Genomic DNA, 12,161 nt, shown 5'->3' with positions numbered 1-12,161 from the left:
TCCTGCTTCCACTGCATTATCCTGCAGCACATGGTTTAGGCTGGCAGGGAAAGGCCTCACGCTGCTGTGGTGCTGAGCACTGAGCTCTGCCTCCCCTATGATCCGCCCTTCTCCCTTTGGCTGGGCCAGGATTGTCTCTTGCCCACGGGATGGTGCCCCAGTCCTTGGCTCAGTTCCTGCTGCACAGTTCCTGACTCCCACATCAGCCCTTTGCTGGCTGTGCAAAGGAGGCACCAGAGCCCTCTGGGCACAGGAGCTGGGAGCACAGCTTGTGCCCCACAGCATGGCCATGAGAGGTGAGCTGAGGCTGCTGCTGCCCATCTGGCATGGATTATTCACACAAGGTTTTACAAACCCTGCTGCTGCTGCAGAATCAGCCAGGCTGGCCCATCTGCAAAGCCCTGGGGGCCTTGCTGGGGGTTCAGGTGGGACATCCCAGAGCAGCTGCTGCCCAAAGCTGATCCATCCCACTGCCTGCCATGGCCCAAGGCACAGGGAGATCCCTGCAGGGAGGAGTCATTCCAGCTCCCAGCTACCACACAGGGCAGCAGGCAGCCTCACACTAAAGCAATGCCAGCAGCAGAGCAGAGATTCACACCTCAGAAAACACCTTTTTCCTCTGCTCCACCCCAAAAGGAGGTAGGTGGGGGATGTCCCAGAGACAGCTACAGATGTGCCCACCCAGCACCCAGGGTCCTTACTTGATGGTCAGGATGGCAGGCACAGGAGATCCAGCCACTCTGAACTGGAACTCCTCCTCAAAGCTCCCCAGCACGGTGGCACTGAAGGAGATCTGCACACTCTGGCTCCCACCTGCTGCAATGATGCCCTTCTCAGGGGCAAACTTGAAACACAAGCCCAGGTTGGTGGCTGAAGGGAGACAGGTGAAGGGAGCATCAATAGCTCCTTGGTTCATCAGTTTCACCTGCAGCAGCAAGAAAGCAAAATGGAAATACGTGTGGAATCTTCCCTTCTTGTGAGTTATTGTCTAATGATGCAATGAACACCCATAAAAGGCAGAAGATGCTTTGTGCTGCTGAATGGCAGAAGTCCAAAGATACAACAGGACAAGTTCTGCCTTTGGATTTTCACGCAGAGCAGTGGCAACTCCACAGAACTGCAGTCACCCTGGGCTTATCCCATGGACACAGAGCAGTGCCCCTCTGCTCAGCAGCACCAAGCGCATTGAGAGCTGGCCCTGAGAGCAACGTGGGCTGATTGCAGCTGCGTAGGGAATCACCCCAGAGCTGCTGCTGCCCCAGTGAGCACAGCTCCAACAGCACCATCTGCTCATTCACCTTTTCCCAGACCATGAAAACAATACATTGAGAATGAGGCATCAGCATCAAAACGTACAGACAGCACCATCTTTTGGTGAGAAAACTCAGCGTGTCTTTCCCATCCACAGCACAAGATTTTGAAAGTGTCGGCCATGATGCAGCGCCTCATGAAGTTTTTGCAAGCTTGACTCTAGTGGGGGGGAGGCAAATAGGTAGAAAAAACCCTTTGCTTTATTCCCAGGAACACTTTTCTCTTTCTAGAGCCAGAGATGCACCGAGGCTGAAGTGTGGTGAGGGACTGGTCAGCAAGGGAGAGAACTCCCAAGGATTTCCTGTGATTGCAGCAATAAGCAGCAGACACTTGGCTGGGAGCTGTTGGCAGTGGGCTGAAGCTCAAAGGCAGCCAGTTTGTTGCAGCTGCTTCTGCAGAGCCCAGTCCAAAGGTGCCTTGTGTCTGGCACTGCCACAAAAGCCTCTGAACATGCAGCTTTTTGACCCAGGCTTGGTTTCATGTGCCAAAGGGGTTGTTTTGCAGGAAGCCTCCCAGATGATCCCTAAGGAAGGCTGCCCAAAAGCAGGGACTGGGGCTTCAGGAACAACTGACACACCTTTGTGACCCCCCAGATTTCAGCAGTCCATCAAATATTCCCTGCTCACAGCTGCCCAGGTTGGCAGCAATTCCACAGCTGCACCAGGCTTGCTGCTGCCTCAGGAGCCATCAGCATCCATCCCAAGCCCTGCTGCTCACCTCATAGACATGGGGGGTGTTGACGAAAACGTTCCCAAGGTTCAGAGTAGGAGAGCTGAGTTCAACCAAGGGTCCTTGGCCTTCCCCTCTGAGCTGCAGGGGCAGCCTGCTCTCACAGCCTGGGGAGAGATGTCCATTGCAGTACAATCATTCCCCCTGCTCCACTGCATTTTCCAGGCTGCCTCAGTGCTAGTCCCCGACTCTGAGCTGGATGCAACCAGCTCCTGATGCTGCAGGAGAAGATATGCACCCTTCTCTTCCCTCAGGACATATCCCCTGAGGCTGACTTGCAATTTCTAACCCGTTTCCTGGGCTGCTTTCCAATTTGAGCCACCAGTTTGCTGAGTTTAAAACATCTCTGGTGCCTGTAGTGACAGGCCATGGAGTTATGGGTAGAAATGGAGAGAAAGGAGATTTAGGCAAGATATTAGGGAAGAAATTTTCCCTGTGAGGGTGGTGAGGCATTGGAGCAGGTTCCCCAGGGATGTTGTGGAGGTTCCAGCCCTGAAAGTGTTCCAAGCCAGGCTGGATGGGGCTTGGAGCGCCCTGCTCTAGAGGGAGGTGTCCCTGCCCATGGCAGGGGCCTTGGGAATAGATGATCTCTAAGGTCCATTCCATCCTTACCATACTGTGATTCTGTGCTTTCCTTCCCATGCACCTAGAGGAGCTTTGAAATCCATTCAGTGCAGGCACAAAGCTCCTACAGAGTTTGGCAATTCCCAAACTCCCTGGCCCAGGAGCACAGGACTTTGTTGCCCAAGTGCTCCCCTTGTGACACTCAGCACTGTGTTCTATTGCCACAGACTGAGAGCTGCAAGGTGACAACTGCCACACAGGGAAAGAAGCAGCTGCTGGCCAAGGCTGCTCCCTCTACCAACAGCCCGGGCTCAGGGGGGCTCAGCCCCCTCTGCTCTGCTGCTGTCTGGGCACTGGGAGGTGATCCAGGCTCAGGGAGCCCATTTCTAACTCAGCTCCTGCTTCCTGATGATGGATCCATGGCAAATGGAGCCATCCTGGAGGCCAGGGGCCTGCAGGGGCTGAGTGCTTGTTCACTAAAGCTGTTCTGCTCTGCAGCTCTCTGGCCTTTGAGGGAAGGCTGGCAAAGCCATGGCATGAAAACCTCTCCCTGCACTGCCTGGGCTGTTCTGGGATCACTCAGGCACACACAGCATTCTGAGCCCTGGCCTGGCACGGGAGACTCCCTGGGAGCTGCAGGGCCAGGGGGGATGTGCCAGCACTGCCCTGCTGACCAGGGACTCTTCCCAGCACTTCCATGGGAGCCCAGCGGGCTCAGGCTGGCACCATGGCTTCACTGAGGGGGAGAGAGGCAGGGCAAAGGAGCTGCCCCTGAGATGCTGCAGTAAGCCACACTTCCATACTCCAGTGCTTCCAGGGGTTTGAAGGTCACCTTGATTTCAGCTGAACAATTCGGCCCGATTTCTCCCTCCTACAGCAGAAAGAGACAGCAAAACATTGCTTTGCAAACTTCACATTGCTTGTTTTCACCACCCTCCTGTAAGCCTTTGTTTAGAGCATCAGTGATGAGTGAACAACACAAGGAGCCAAGGAAACACTCCAAACCCAGCCCAACACAGCTCTCAATGCTCAGCTGATCAGCTCCCACTCTCCACAATATTCCTGCTGCTCTGACACAAGCTCTTGGGCACATCATGCTGCTGTCAGCTACAGTGGGATGCAACTGCCACTGTGCCCTGCTGGCTCTTGGCCTTAGATGGGCCATAGCTGTAACCAAGAAGAGAACATGATCCCCTTCCTTGCAAATAAAAATATTAGTTTAACCTGTATTGAAAGAAAGCAGAGGCTGGCATTATTCTAGGGTTTACTCCAAGATGAGAAGGGATGTTGCACTGTGCACACACCAGGCATTCATCATCTCTCACAATGCCAGTACTCAGAATCAAGGCTCTGGTTGATGGCAGCATGTGGCAGTTTGCTTGCATCACCAGAAAAGGAAAAGGTTTTCTGTCCCTGTGTGCAGGACAACTCCAAAGGCCCATTTCAACCTTCCACCCTTGTGTCCAGGCTCAGAGATGATGCTGGAAGGGACACTCAGAAATAGTGCAAGGCATGGTTACAGGAGGGGATTGGCATTTCTGTCATTAACCTTGGGCTGAATTTGGCCTCCTTTTGCCAGGGAACAATTGCAAGCTCCAGGTCAGTGTGTGAGCTGGCAGTGCTCCAACAGCCTCTGCTGAGCCCCACGTGTGGAGGGAGCCCCTGCCTACAAGTACTGCTCCCTGGGACACTGACAGGACACGCAGGCAGTGCCTTGAGCTCGAGCCTGGCAGCAGAGCTGGGCTTTGTCAGGCTCCCAGCCCTGCCTGGAGCCTGCAGGGCACAAATGCTTTCAGCAGCGAGCCCTGCAGCCTCACCAGAAACTCCATGTCCTCCCTGCCAGCACATGGGGCCAGCTGAGGATCTGCCCATTGACCGCAGGCAGGGAAGGGATGAGTGTAGGGAGTAGGGTGGGTGGAAGGAGGAGGAGGAGGTGAAGGAGGAAGAGAAAGTTCTCAGCTATCACTTACCATTGGCTCAATGAAAAAAATGTCATCAGAGAACAGCATGGGGTCTTCTTGCACCTTTGCCATCTTCTCCTGGACCGTGCTGCTCAGGAGGGCACTGTGATCTCCACAAGAGCCCTTCACCTTCTCCGTTTCTTTCTCCTCTGGGAAGTTTTCCTGAGACACCTCTTTCGGCAGCCACAACAAACACTTCCTGCAGCCCCAGGGAGAGACAAGGCCAGCAGATGGTTTCATGAGCCACAGATTTGCAGAGAGAAGTGTGAGCGCAGGAGAGCAAAGCACTTGAGGAGGAGCAGCAGCAGCTCCCCAGCAAAGGCTGAGCCCAAGCCACGAGGGTCCCACAGGGATCAGAGGACAACTTGCTGTTCCCTGGCCCAGCAGGGAGTTTCACTCCACACTTGCAAGCTCAGCAGAGGTTTCCAAAGCCAGCATCCCTCCAGAGAACCTCCTGCCTCAAAGCCTCTGCCACAGCTGAGGGAGAATCTACCAGCCATTTCAAGTGGCTTTTCCTCCCACTCAGCTGCTCCGGGGGGCACAGAAAGATCACAGAGCACCCACTGCAGCATTTCCCTGCCAAGGGGAGACAAAGCTGGCTTGCAGCTACGTGTTACCAGCATCACTCTTTGTTTCTTCCATTTTGGACCTACCCGGTTCCCTACTCTGCCTTTCACAAGAGCATCCCAGAGAACTTCCACAGGAAATTGATGAATTCAGGCACCGAATCCCTTCAGGGACATTCAAGTTTTTATATGTAATATGCATGAAAACAGAGCCTCTGAGAGGGGAAGGAACTTTGTTGTGCAGGAGGGAGACAGCAAACTCCTAGAGAGACCTTTTCATGAGCCAGAGCTTTTTGGATCCCATCCCAGTGCATGGCACTAGAATGTCCTGAGAGGGAAAGGACCCTGCACTATCTTCTCTCACAAAAAATCCTCTCTGCTCTGAGAGCTCAAAACCTCTCTGACAGCAGCACAGGGACACACAACCAGCCCGCATGGGCAAGGAGCTTTTGAAGGAACTAAGGGGAAAAAAGAGGGTGTGTCACCTTTGGAAAGAGGGACTGGCAACTCAGGAAATGTTTAAGGATGTTGCCAGGTCATGTAGAAAGAAGAGAAGAGAGACAAGAGCCCAATTAGGACCTGAGGAAATCCAGTCATCACAATCAACCTTTCCTTCCCAAAATGCCATCCCTGGTTGGAGTATAAATGACCTGGAATGCTGAGTGCTGAGCTCCTGAAGCCCAGGGACACACACCCCAGTGCCGGGCATGGTTTACTTGGCCTTAACCATTCAAAAGCACCAACATCCCCTGAGGCCACATGTTAGCTCAGTCTTGGGCCTGTATCTCACTGAAATGCATCTTTCAAACCAACCTCCTCTTCTCTTCATTCTCTTCTTCCTCAGTAACAAAAGCCTTCCACTGGAAGTGGGCTGTGATGTTACTCCTGTTTTCAATGAACAGGGTTCTGTGGCTTGACATGGTGGTGAAAGTCTTGTCAAGCTCCACGGAATTTGTGCTCAGCCCAACGTTGACATCTACAGCTTCTCCCTGGAGCTTTGTGTGGATTCTTTCTTCACCTGGAACAAAGCAAAGGGGAGTCTTTGCTCAGCTCACTGGCGGATGGAAGCACAAGGAACAGAGCAAGGCACAGGGCACAGAAGAAAGTGTCCCAGTTTTGCGCTGAAGGAGCAGTTCTGTGGACCACTCCATTGATCACATCCTTCAGCTCTGTGTGTACAGCATGAGGATGTCCTGGGCACCTCCTCAAACACCTTATTTCTGAGGGTGTTTGTAGAGATTTGGCCCCAAGGTGACAGGATGGACAGGGAGATTGGTCCATGTGCTCCAGTGACCCACTCAGATCACCAGGATTTCTGCATCCAAGTCCTTCAGGTGACAGGGCTGAGGAGCCCTGCTCAGTCCTGCCTTGCCCAGGCTCTCGCCGGGCATCCCAGGAGACTCCTGTCTCTCCTGATCCCTTGGATCCCTTCTTGCTGACCAGCAAATATGCCTGGGGGCAGGTGGGCAGCAAAAGGAGGCCCAGAGGAACAAGTGAGGTGACAGCCCACAGCAGGAGGGGACACAGGTGAGGAAACACAACCAGCCTGGCTCTGCAATGTGACAAACCACTACAGAATGAGCACCATGAAAATCATCTCCCTGTCCAAACCCACAGCCACATCAGTCTTTAAATATTTTATACTGTTCTGATCTGAAAAACCAAGCTGGAGCATTGCAAATCAAATAAGAAAGGGACAAAGGAAAGATTAGTGAGTACAGAGCAGTTCCTACATTAAGACTGAATGGGATCCCTCAGTCTAGAAATCAAATGGGAGATAGATGTAAGAGGTTTGTAACAGCTTGAACAGCCTGGGAAATGGGGACAGGGAAAAATTTGTTTTGATTTGTAAGAAAAAAAAGGAACTTGAGGGCCTGAAAATGTTATTAGGCAGAAACTACATCTATGTGTAAGGGCCACATAGAGAAAGGGTCCTTGGCAAGCCAGTGGAGAAGCAGCATATGGGACAGAGGTGTGCAAGAAACCCATTGCAATGGAGAGAGTCTGATGGAGACCTCACCTACAGCACTGCCCAGGAATCAAATAAAACTTCACCCAGGCATAGCCACATGGGAGTGGAGAATCAGAGTTCCGCCTTCCTCCACTCAGCAAGTCCCAGCAAAACAGCAGTCAAAAATCTTTGCCTTTCTCAAGCCCCTAAACACCAAGGAGTTCTCAGTTTGATTTGGGGTAAAGGGGAACAGGGCAGGCACCTGTGGAGGGAATGCAGGGGATGGACAGCAGACAGCCATGTGCAGAACTGTCCTGTGCCCTGCAGGGCCCAGCACTCACCTGAGCTGCAGCACACGGCCAGGGAGCCGCAATGGGCACCACTGGCCAGCGGGTGAAATGCCACTGTCACCTGCACGGTGTCACCAGCGCCCAGAGCTCCTGTGGCCGGCACCACGGAGAAAGGACTGCAACACAGAGAGAGGGGTCAGGCCTGGGGGACACCTGGCCATGAGATTCCTGCTGCACTGCAGCTCCCTGCAGCTCCCTTGGCCAAGCAGGGAGCAAACCAAGCACAGGCAGCACAAGAGACAGAACAGACAGGATCACAAACAGCCACCGAGCCACTGCTGACAAGATCCAGCCCTCACAAGATCCTGGGGGTAAAATGACCTCAGCTCCCCATACTCTGCATCCAGCTCTCTGCAATGAGCCTCAAGGCTCCCACTGCCAGCAATCCCATCAGAGAATGGTTTGTGAAAAGCACAGAGAGGGTTCAGAGCTATTTGCATGCACAACTTGACACTGACTGCCTCAGGAATTTCTCTTTTCCTGCTGCCTATAAAACTCATCTCAAGAGATGAAAATGTTAGGGCACTGCCTGTCCTGGGAGATTACACCCTAGGAATCAGACAAGGAGAAGGAACTTTTCCCTGAAGACCAAGGAATAGTTCCTGTTGAATTTGCAGTGTGCTTCTTTGGTTTATTTTACCTTGAAATCATCGTGATTTAGCCTAAAAGGGGCAACTTTTCTAAGCATTTCAATGAAAGCTGCTCTAAGAAAAGGAGCAATCAAAACTCTGAAAGAGTGCAAATGCAGATTAGAGCAATACAGTGACATGGAAACCCAACAGGATGATGCCATTTACAGTCTGAAGGGTCCAATCCCAGCTAAATGAAGCACCATGAGCAGGAGCACATCAAGGAAGCAGAACAGGAGGTTTCTGTGTGTTTACCAGCAATGCAGTCTGGGACTCTGGGCTGTCATGCAGGCTGGTAACTGTTTGCTTGGCCCAGCAGAGAAACTCTGTGCAATGTGTTGGAAATAATGATGCAGATGTGTTGGTGCACTTTGGATTTAACAGGAGCAATCAGGATTTAGTCACCAGGTAAACAGCTCTTGCCTGACAAACACAAGACTCTGTGCTTTGATGCTCAGGGACAGCTCAGGGGAAATGTGCTTCTGCCCAGCAGCTGCTGGGCTTTGTGCCCTTCTACAGCCCCAGCGAGGAAACAAAAGTTCCTGGCCTTGGTGCTTTGTTGCTGGTCAATCTGTCACTTCAGATGTGTTCTGGGGACTTTGCTGATGAATGCATCACACACAAAAACAAAGAGAACATCCGCCAAGCTGAACTTTGTTCATGTCAGTAGTAACAGCTGATGAACTCGCTTCAGGTTCTGCTCATTAAGGACCTCTTGCTGTAATTATGGGCTGGCCTGTTCCCATTGCCACTGGTGAGAACATCACTGCTGGCTGATGGAGAAGCCTTGGGCCAGCAATGTTCATGTGCTGGACGTGAGACTTTGGAGGGAGGGGAGGAAAGACAAGGCCCCAGCAGCCCCAGAGTCAGATCAGTGCTCGTGCTCCTGCATTTGCCCCGGGGCTGATGCCAGCACGGCTGCAGCTCTGCTGGGGCTGGGGGGATCAGGGCCTGCTGGGGGCAAGGCACAGCATTCTGTTCTTAGTCTTTGGCCAGAAATTTCACTGCCATAGAGAAACTGCCAGTTAGGGGAATCCCTGGCCACGCTTCAGCACTACCTTCCATTCCATTCCCTTCCCACTCCTGCCCCATGTTACATGCTCCTGCCTTCAGGTGGCAGGATGGGAATAACATTCCAGGGATGACTTCAGGGCTTGCCTGAGAAAGAAGGTGTCTTCTTCTTTTCAAATTATCAGGAGAAGAGGATCCAGCCAAGTTCAGGACTCAGCTGTCAGGACTGGAAAACTGAGTGCAAATCAGCCCCCGCATCTCCTCCATCCCTGGGCTGTACCCACCAGACTCCTCTGTTCCTGCTGTAGCACTCATCTCTCACACACACCTGGCTCCCCAAGACCCAAAGACACAAGCTCCACAGCTAAACTTAACTCCTCTGAATTTCAGCCAACATCACTAAACTGCTCCCTGAGCCCACAGCTAGAAGAGCTGTGAAGGAGACATCCCTGACACTGTAAGAACCAAAGGAAAATCACTGCCAAGACATAGGCCTGAAAAGCTAAATTTTGGGCTTTTCTCTGTTAATTGTGAGCTGCTCCTTAAGACACTTCTCATCCTGTTAGATCCATCCTCTCAATGAATCACTACTGCACCTGACAGGCAGAAAAGATAAGGTATGGAGGGGGTTTTAAAAGGTTGTTTTCTTCTGCTTTTATAACTAGGTCCATTGACATGTTTGTTTCCTTGTATGGCATCTAAAGACAGGTCCATGTCTCCCAATGGCACCTTGCAACCCCCAGACACTGCTCTTGCTTTGAGCAGTGTGTTTGCTCAGATGATTTCCAGAGGTCCCCTCCTGGACCACTGCAAAGCCGCGTGCCCGTGGCCTCCCAGAGAATGGCTCTGTTTGGCTGACAGTGCTGAGGAAGCATTTCAGAAGCTGCTTGTACTCAGCAGGGTGCAAGCCAGCTCCCAACATGTTCCAGCAGCCTCCAGGAAATCTGGGACACAGAAAGCTCCAAGGCCACTGAAAGCAAGAGCAGATGCCTTCCATCCTGCTCACTTCCAGCCAGGCTGCAGGGCAGCAGATCCGATGCTTGGTTCCTTCTGTAGCTCTTTCCCAACTCCGCTCTCACCCAAAGCTGTTTGCGCAGGGACAGATGAGCTGCCTCACCTCTGGGTGCTCAGCTGGTACCGAGCTGCCCGGGCATCGACATTGCGCACCAGCAGAGTCTGCTGGGTGCTGACCTTGACCTGACACTTGGAGAAGTCCAGCTGGGCAGGGAAGTCCAGCACAGCTCGGGCACCAATGGCCCGAATTGGCACAACAATCCTTTCCCTTGCAGTGAGGCACACCAGCTCATGGCAATAATCCTGCAGGAAAAGAAACTGGCTCAGCACAGGACATTTAGTGCCATCCCCATGGCAGAAGAAAAACCATTTCCTATACCCCTTCAAGGCCATCAATTTACCTATTGCACCCTCAAATGAACACGAAGTTCTACTACTATGTCACATTTTAAAGGCACCAGTGCACTTTGCAAAATCTGTCTCAGTGGCATTCAGCTCTTGTGTCACTTGGGTCATACAGATAACAGCCCTAGGCCACCATCATTTTTACTCTAAACTTTAATGATGTTAAAGAATTCCTAAGCCCCTTCTAAGCAACATGGAGCTGGGGAACACAGGACATTGCTCTTTAGGGTTCTGTATTCCCACTTTCTGAGAATAGGACAAAGTGTTCAACTGACTCTAAGCAGCAAAAGGAAGACGAGAAAACAGCTGCACCCAAAGACATCCTGCACCTCTGGCTTGGTGCAGAAACATCGGTTGGCTCACAACTCCCCTCTAACTTTGCCTGTCCAACCAAGTCAGGAGAAGAACAGTGCTAAGAGGTAGCAGGATGCTGTTGGAAAGGGCCTCTCTTTGTTTCCCTGCCAGGCTTCCTCCCTTCCATGCCATGCCCTCAACCCTTCTGTATGAACAAGCCTCCAGATCAGAACATGAACCCTCCAGATCCCAGCACTGAGATCACACTTGCCAGGGCCTCAGCACTGCTGTTCAAACCTCCCCACAAAAGCAGCTTTGGCACAGAATGGGTGCCAGCTGACAGAGCAAGCACAGCGACAGGCATGAAGACAGAGCCCCAGCAGTGTCACTGCCACGGGCTCTGGGCTCACAGCTCTGCCTGCAGCTTGTACCTGCCCTACACCAGCTCCTTCAGGCAGGTGTCCAAGTCCCCTGCAGCTCAGAAACCTCCTGCTGACCAAGGGCACCCAGAGCCCAGTGTGCCTGTGCCAGGCCGGGCTCACGGGCACAGCACAGCCTCTGCCCTGGCCCTGCAGCTGTGCCATGCTCACTTGTGCTCTGGGACAGCACAGCTGCAAGGCTGCACAACAGAGGGGCTGAAAAAGCACCGGCTTTGCTCCAGCCCAGGGGCACGCAGGGAAGCTGTTGGCAGTCCAGGAAGGAGGAAAGCTCTCTGACCTCTTTGTTCCTCTGGTGTTTTCCATCAGAATGAAACCCCTTCCACTGGACCTAGAGATGGCCCAACATCTATCAACAGCCCTCTGTCATTTTCATCCTGTTTCCTGTGCATCTTCCCTTGGCAATGCTCAGCAATGTGCAGGGAGGGGAAGCAGAGCCTGTCAGGCCTGGCTGCAGTGCCTGCCAGCAGTGCCAAGGTGTGACTGGCTGCAGGCTGCCTGCCCACGCCTGGAGCCCAGCTCACAGCATGCAATGGGCTGGAGCCAGCGTGCAGGGAAAACAATGGCTGTGGAGATCATTGTGTGCTTTGGCTCCTCCAGCCTCACCTGGTTCTTGCTGGGGGTGAAGCGGATGCGCACAGGGGCAGAGGCGCCCGGCGGCACGGCACGGTACGCATCGCTGGAGCTCACCAGCTGGAAGTAAGGTGAGCTCTCCATGGAGACCTTCACCACGTGAAGAAACTGCAGCAAAGACATGAAATTATCATTTTGCCACTTGTGGAAACAGGACGAGAGGAGACCTGTCCATGCCCTGCTAACATCCCTCCCTTGACCCTTTTCCAAAGCACTTTCAGCTGAGCAGGCACAGGCACATCTTTCACAAGGCTGAACTTGAATCCCTTCTCTCTGGCTCCAGCATTTGGCCAGGGCCATAGGGCA

This window comes from Melozone crissalis, unplaced genomic scaffold (assembly GCF_028551555.1).
Source record: "Melozone crissalis strain CALT ecotype California unplaced genomic scaffold, PUWL_Pcris_2 ptg000097l_1, whole genome shotgun sequence".
NCBI classification, from domain to species: Eukaryota; Metazoa; Chordata; class Aves; order Passeriformes; family Passerellidae; genus Melozone; species Melozone crissalis.
Note: the sequence above shows the minus strand (reverse complement) of the source record.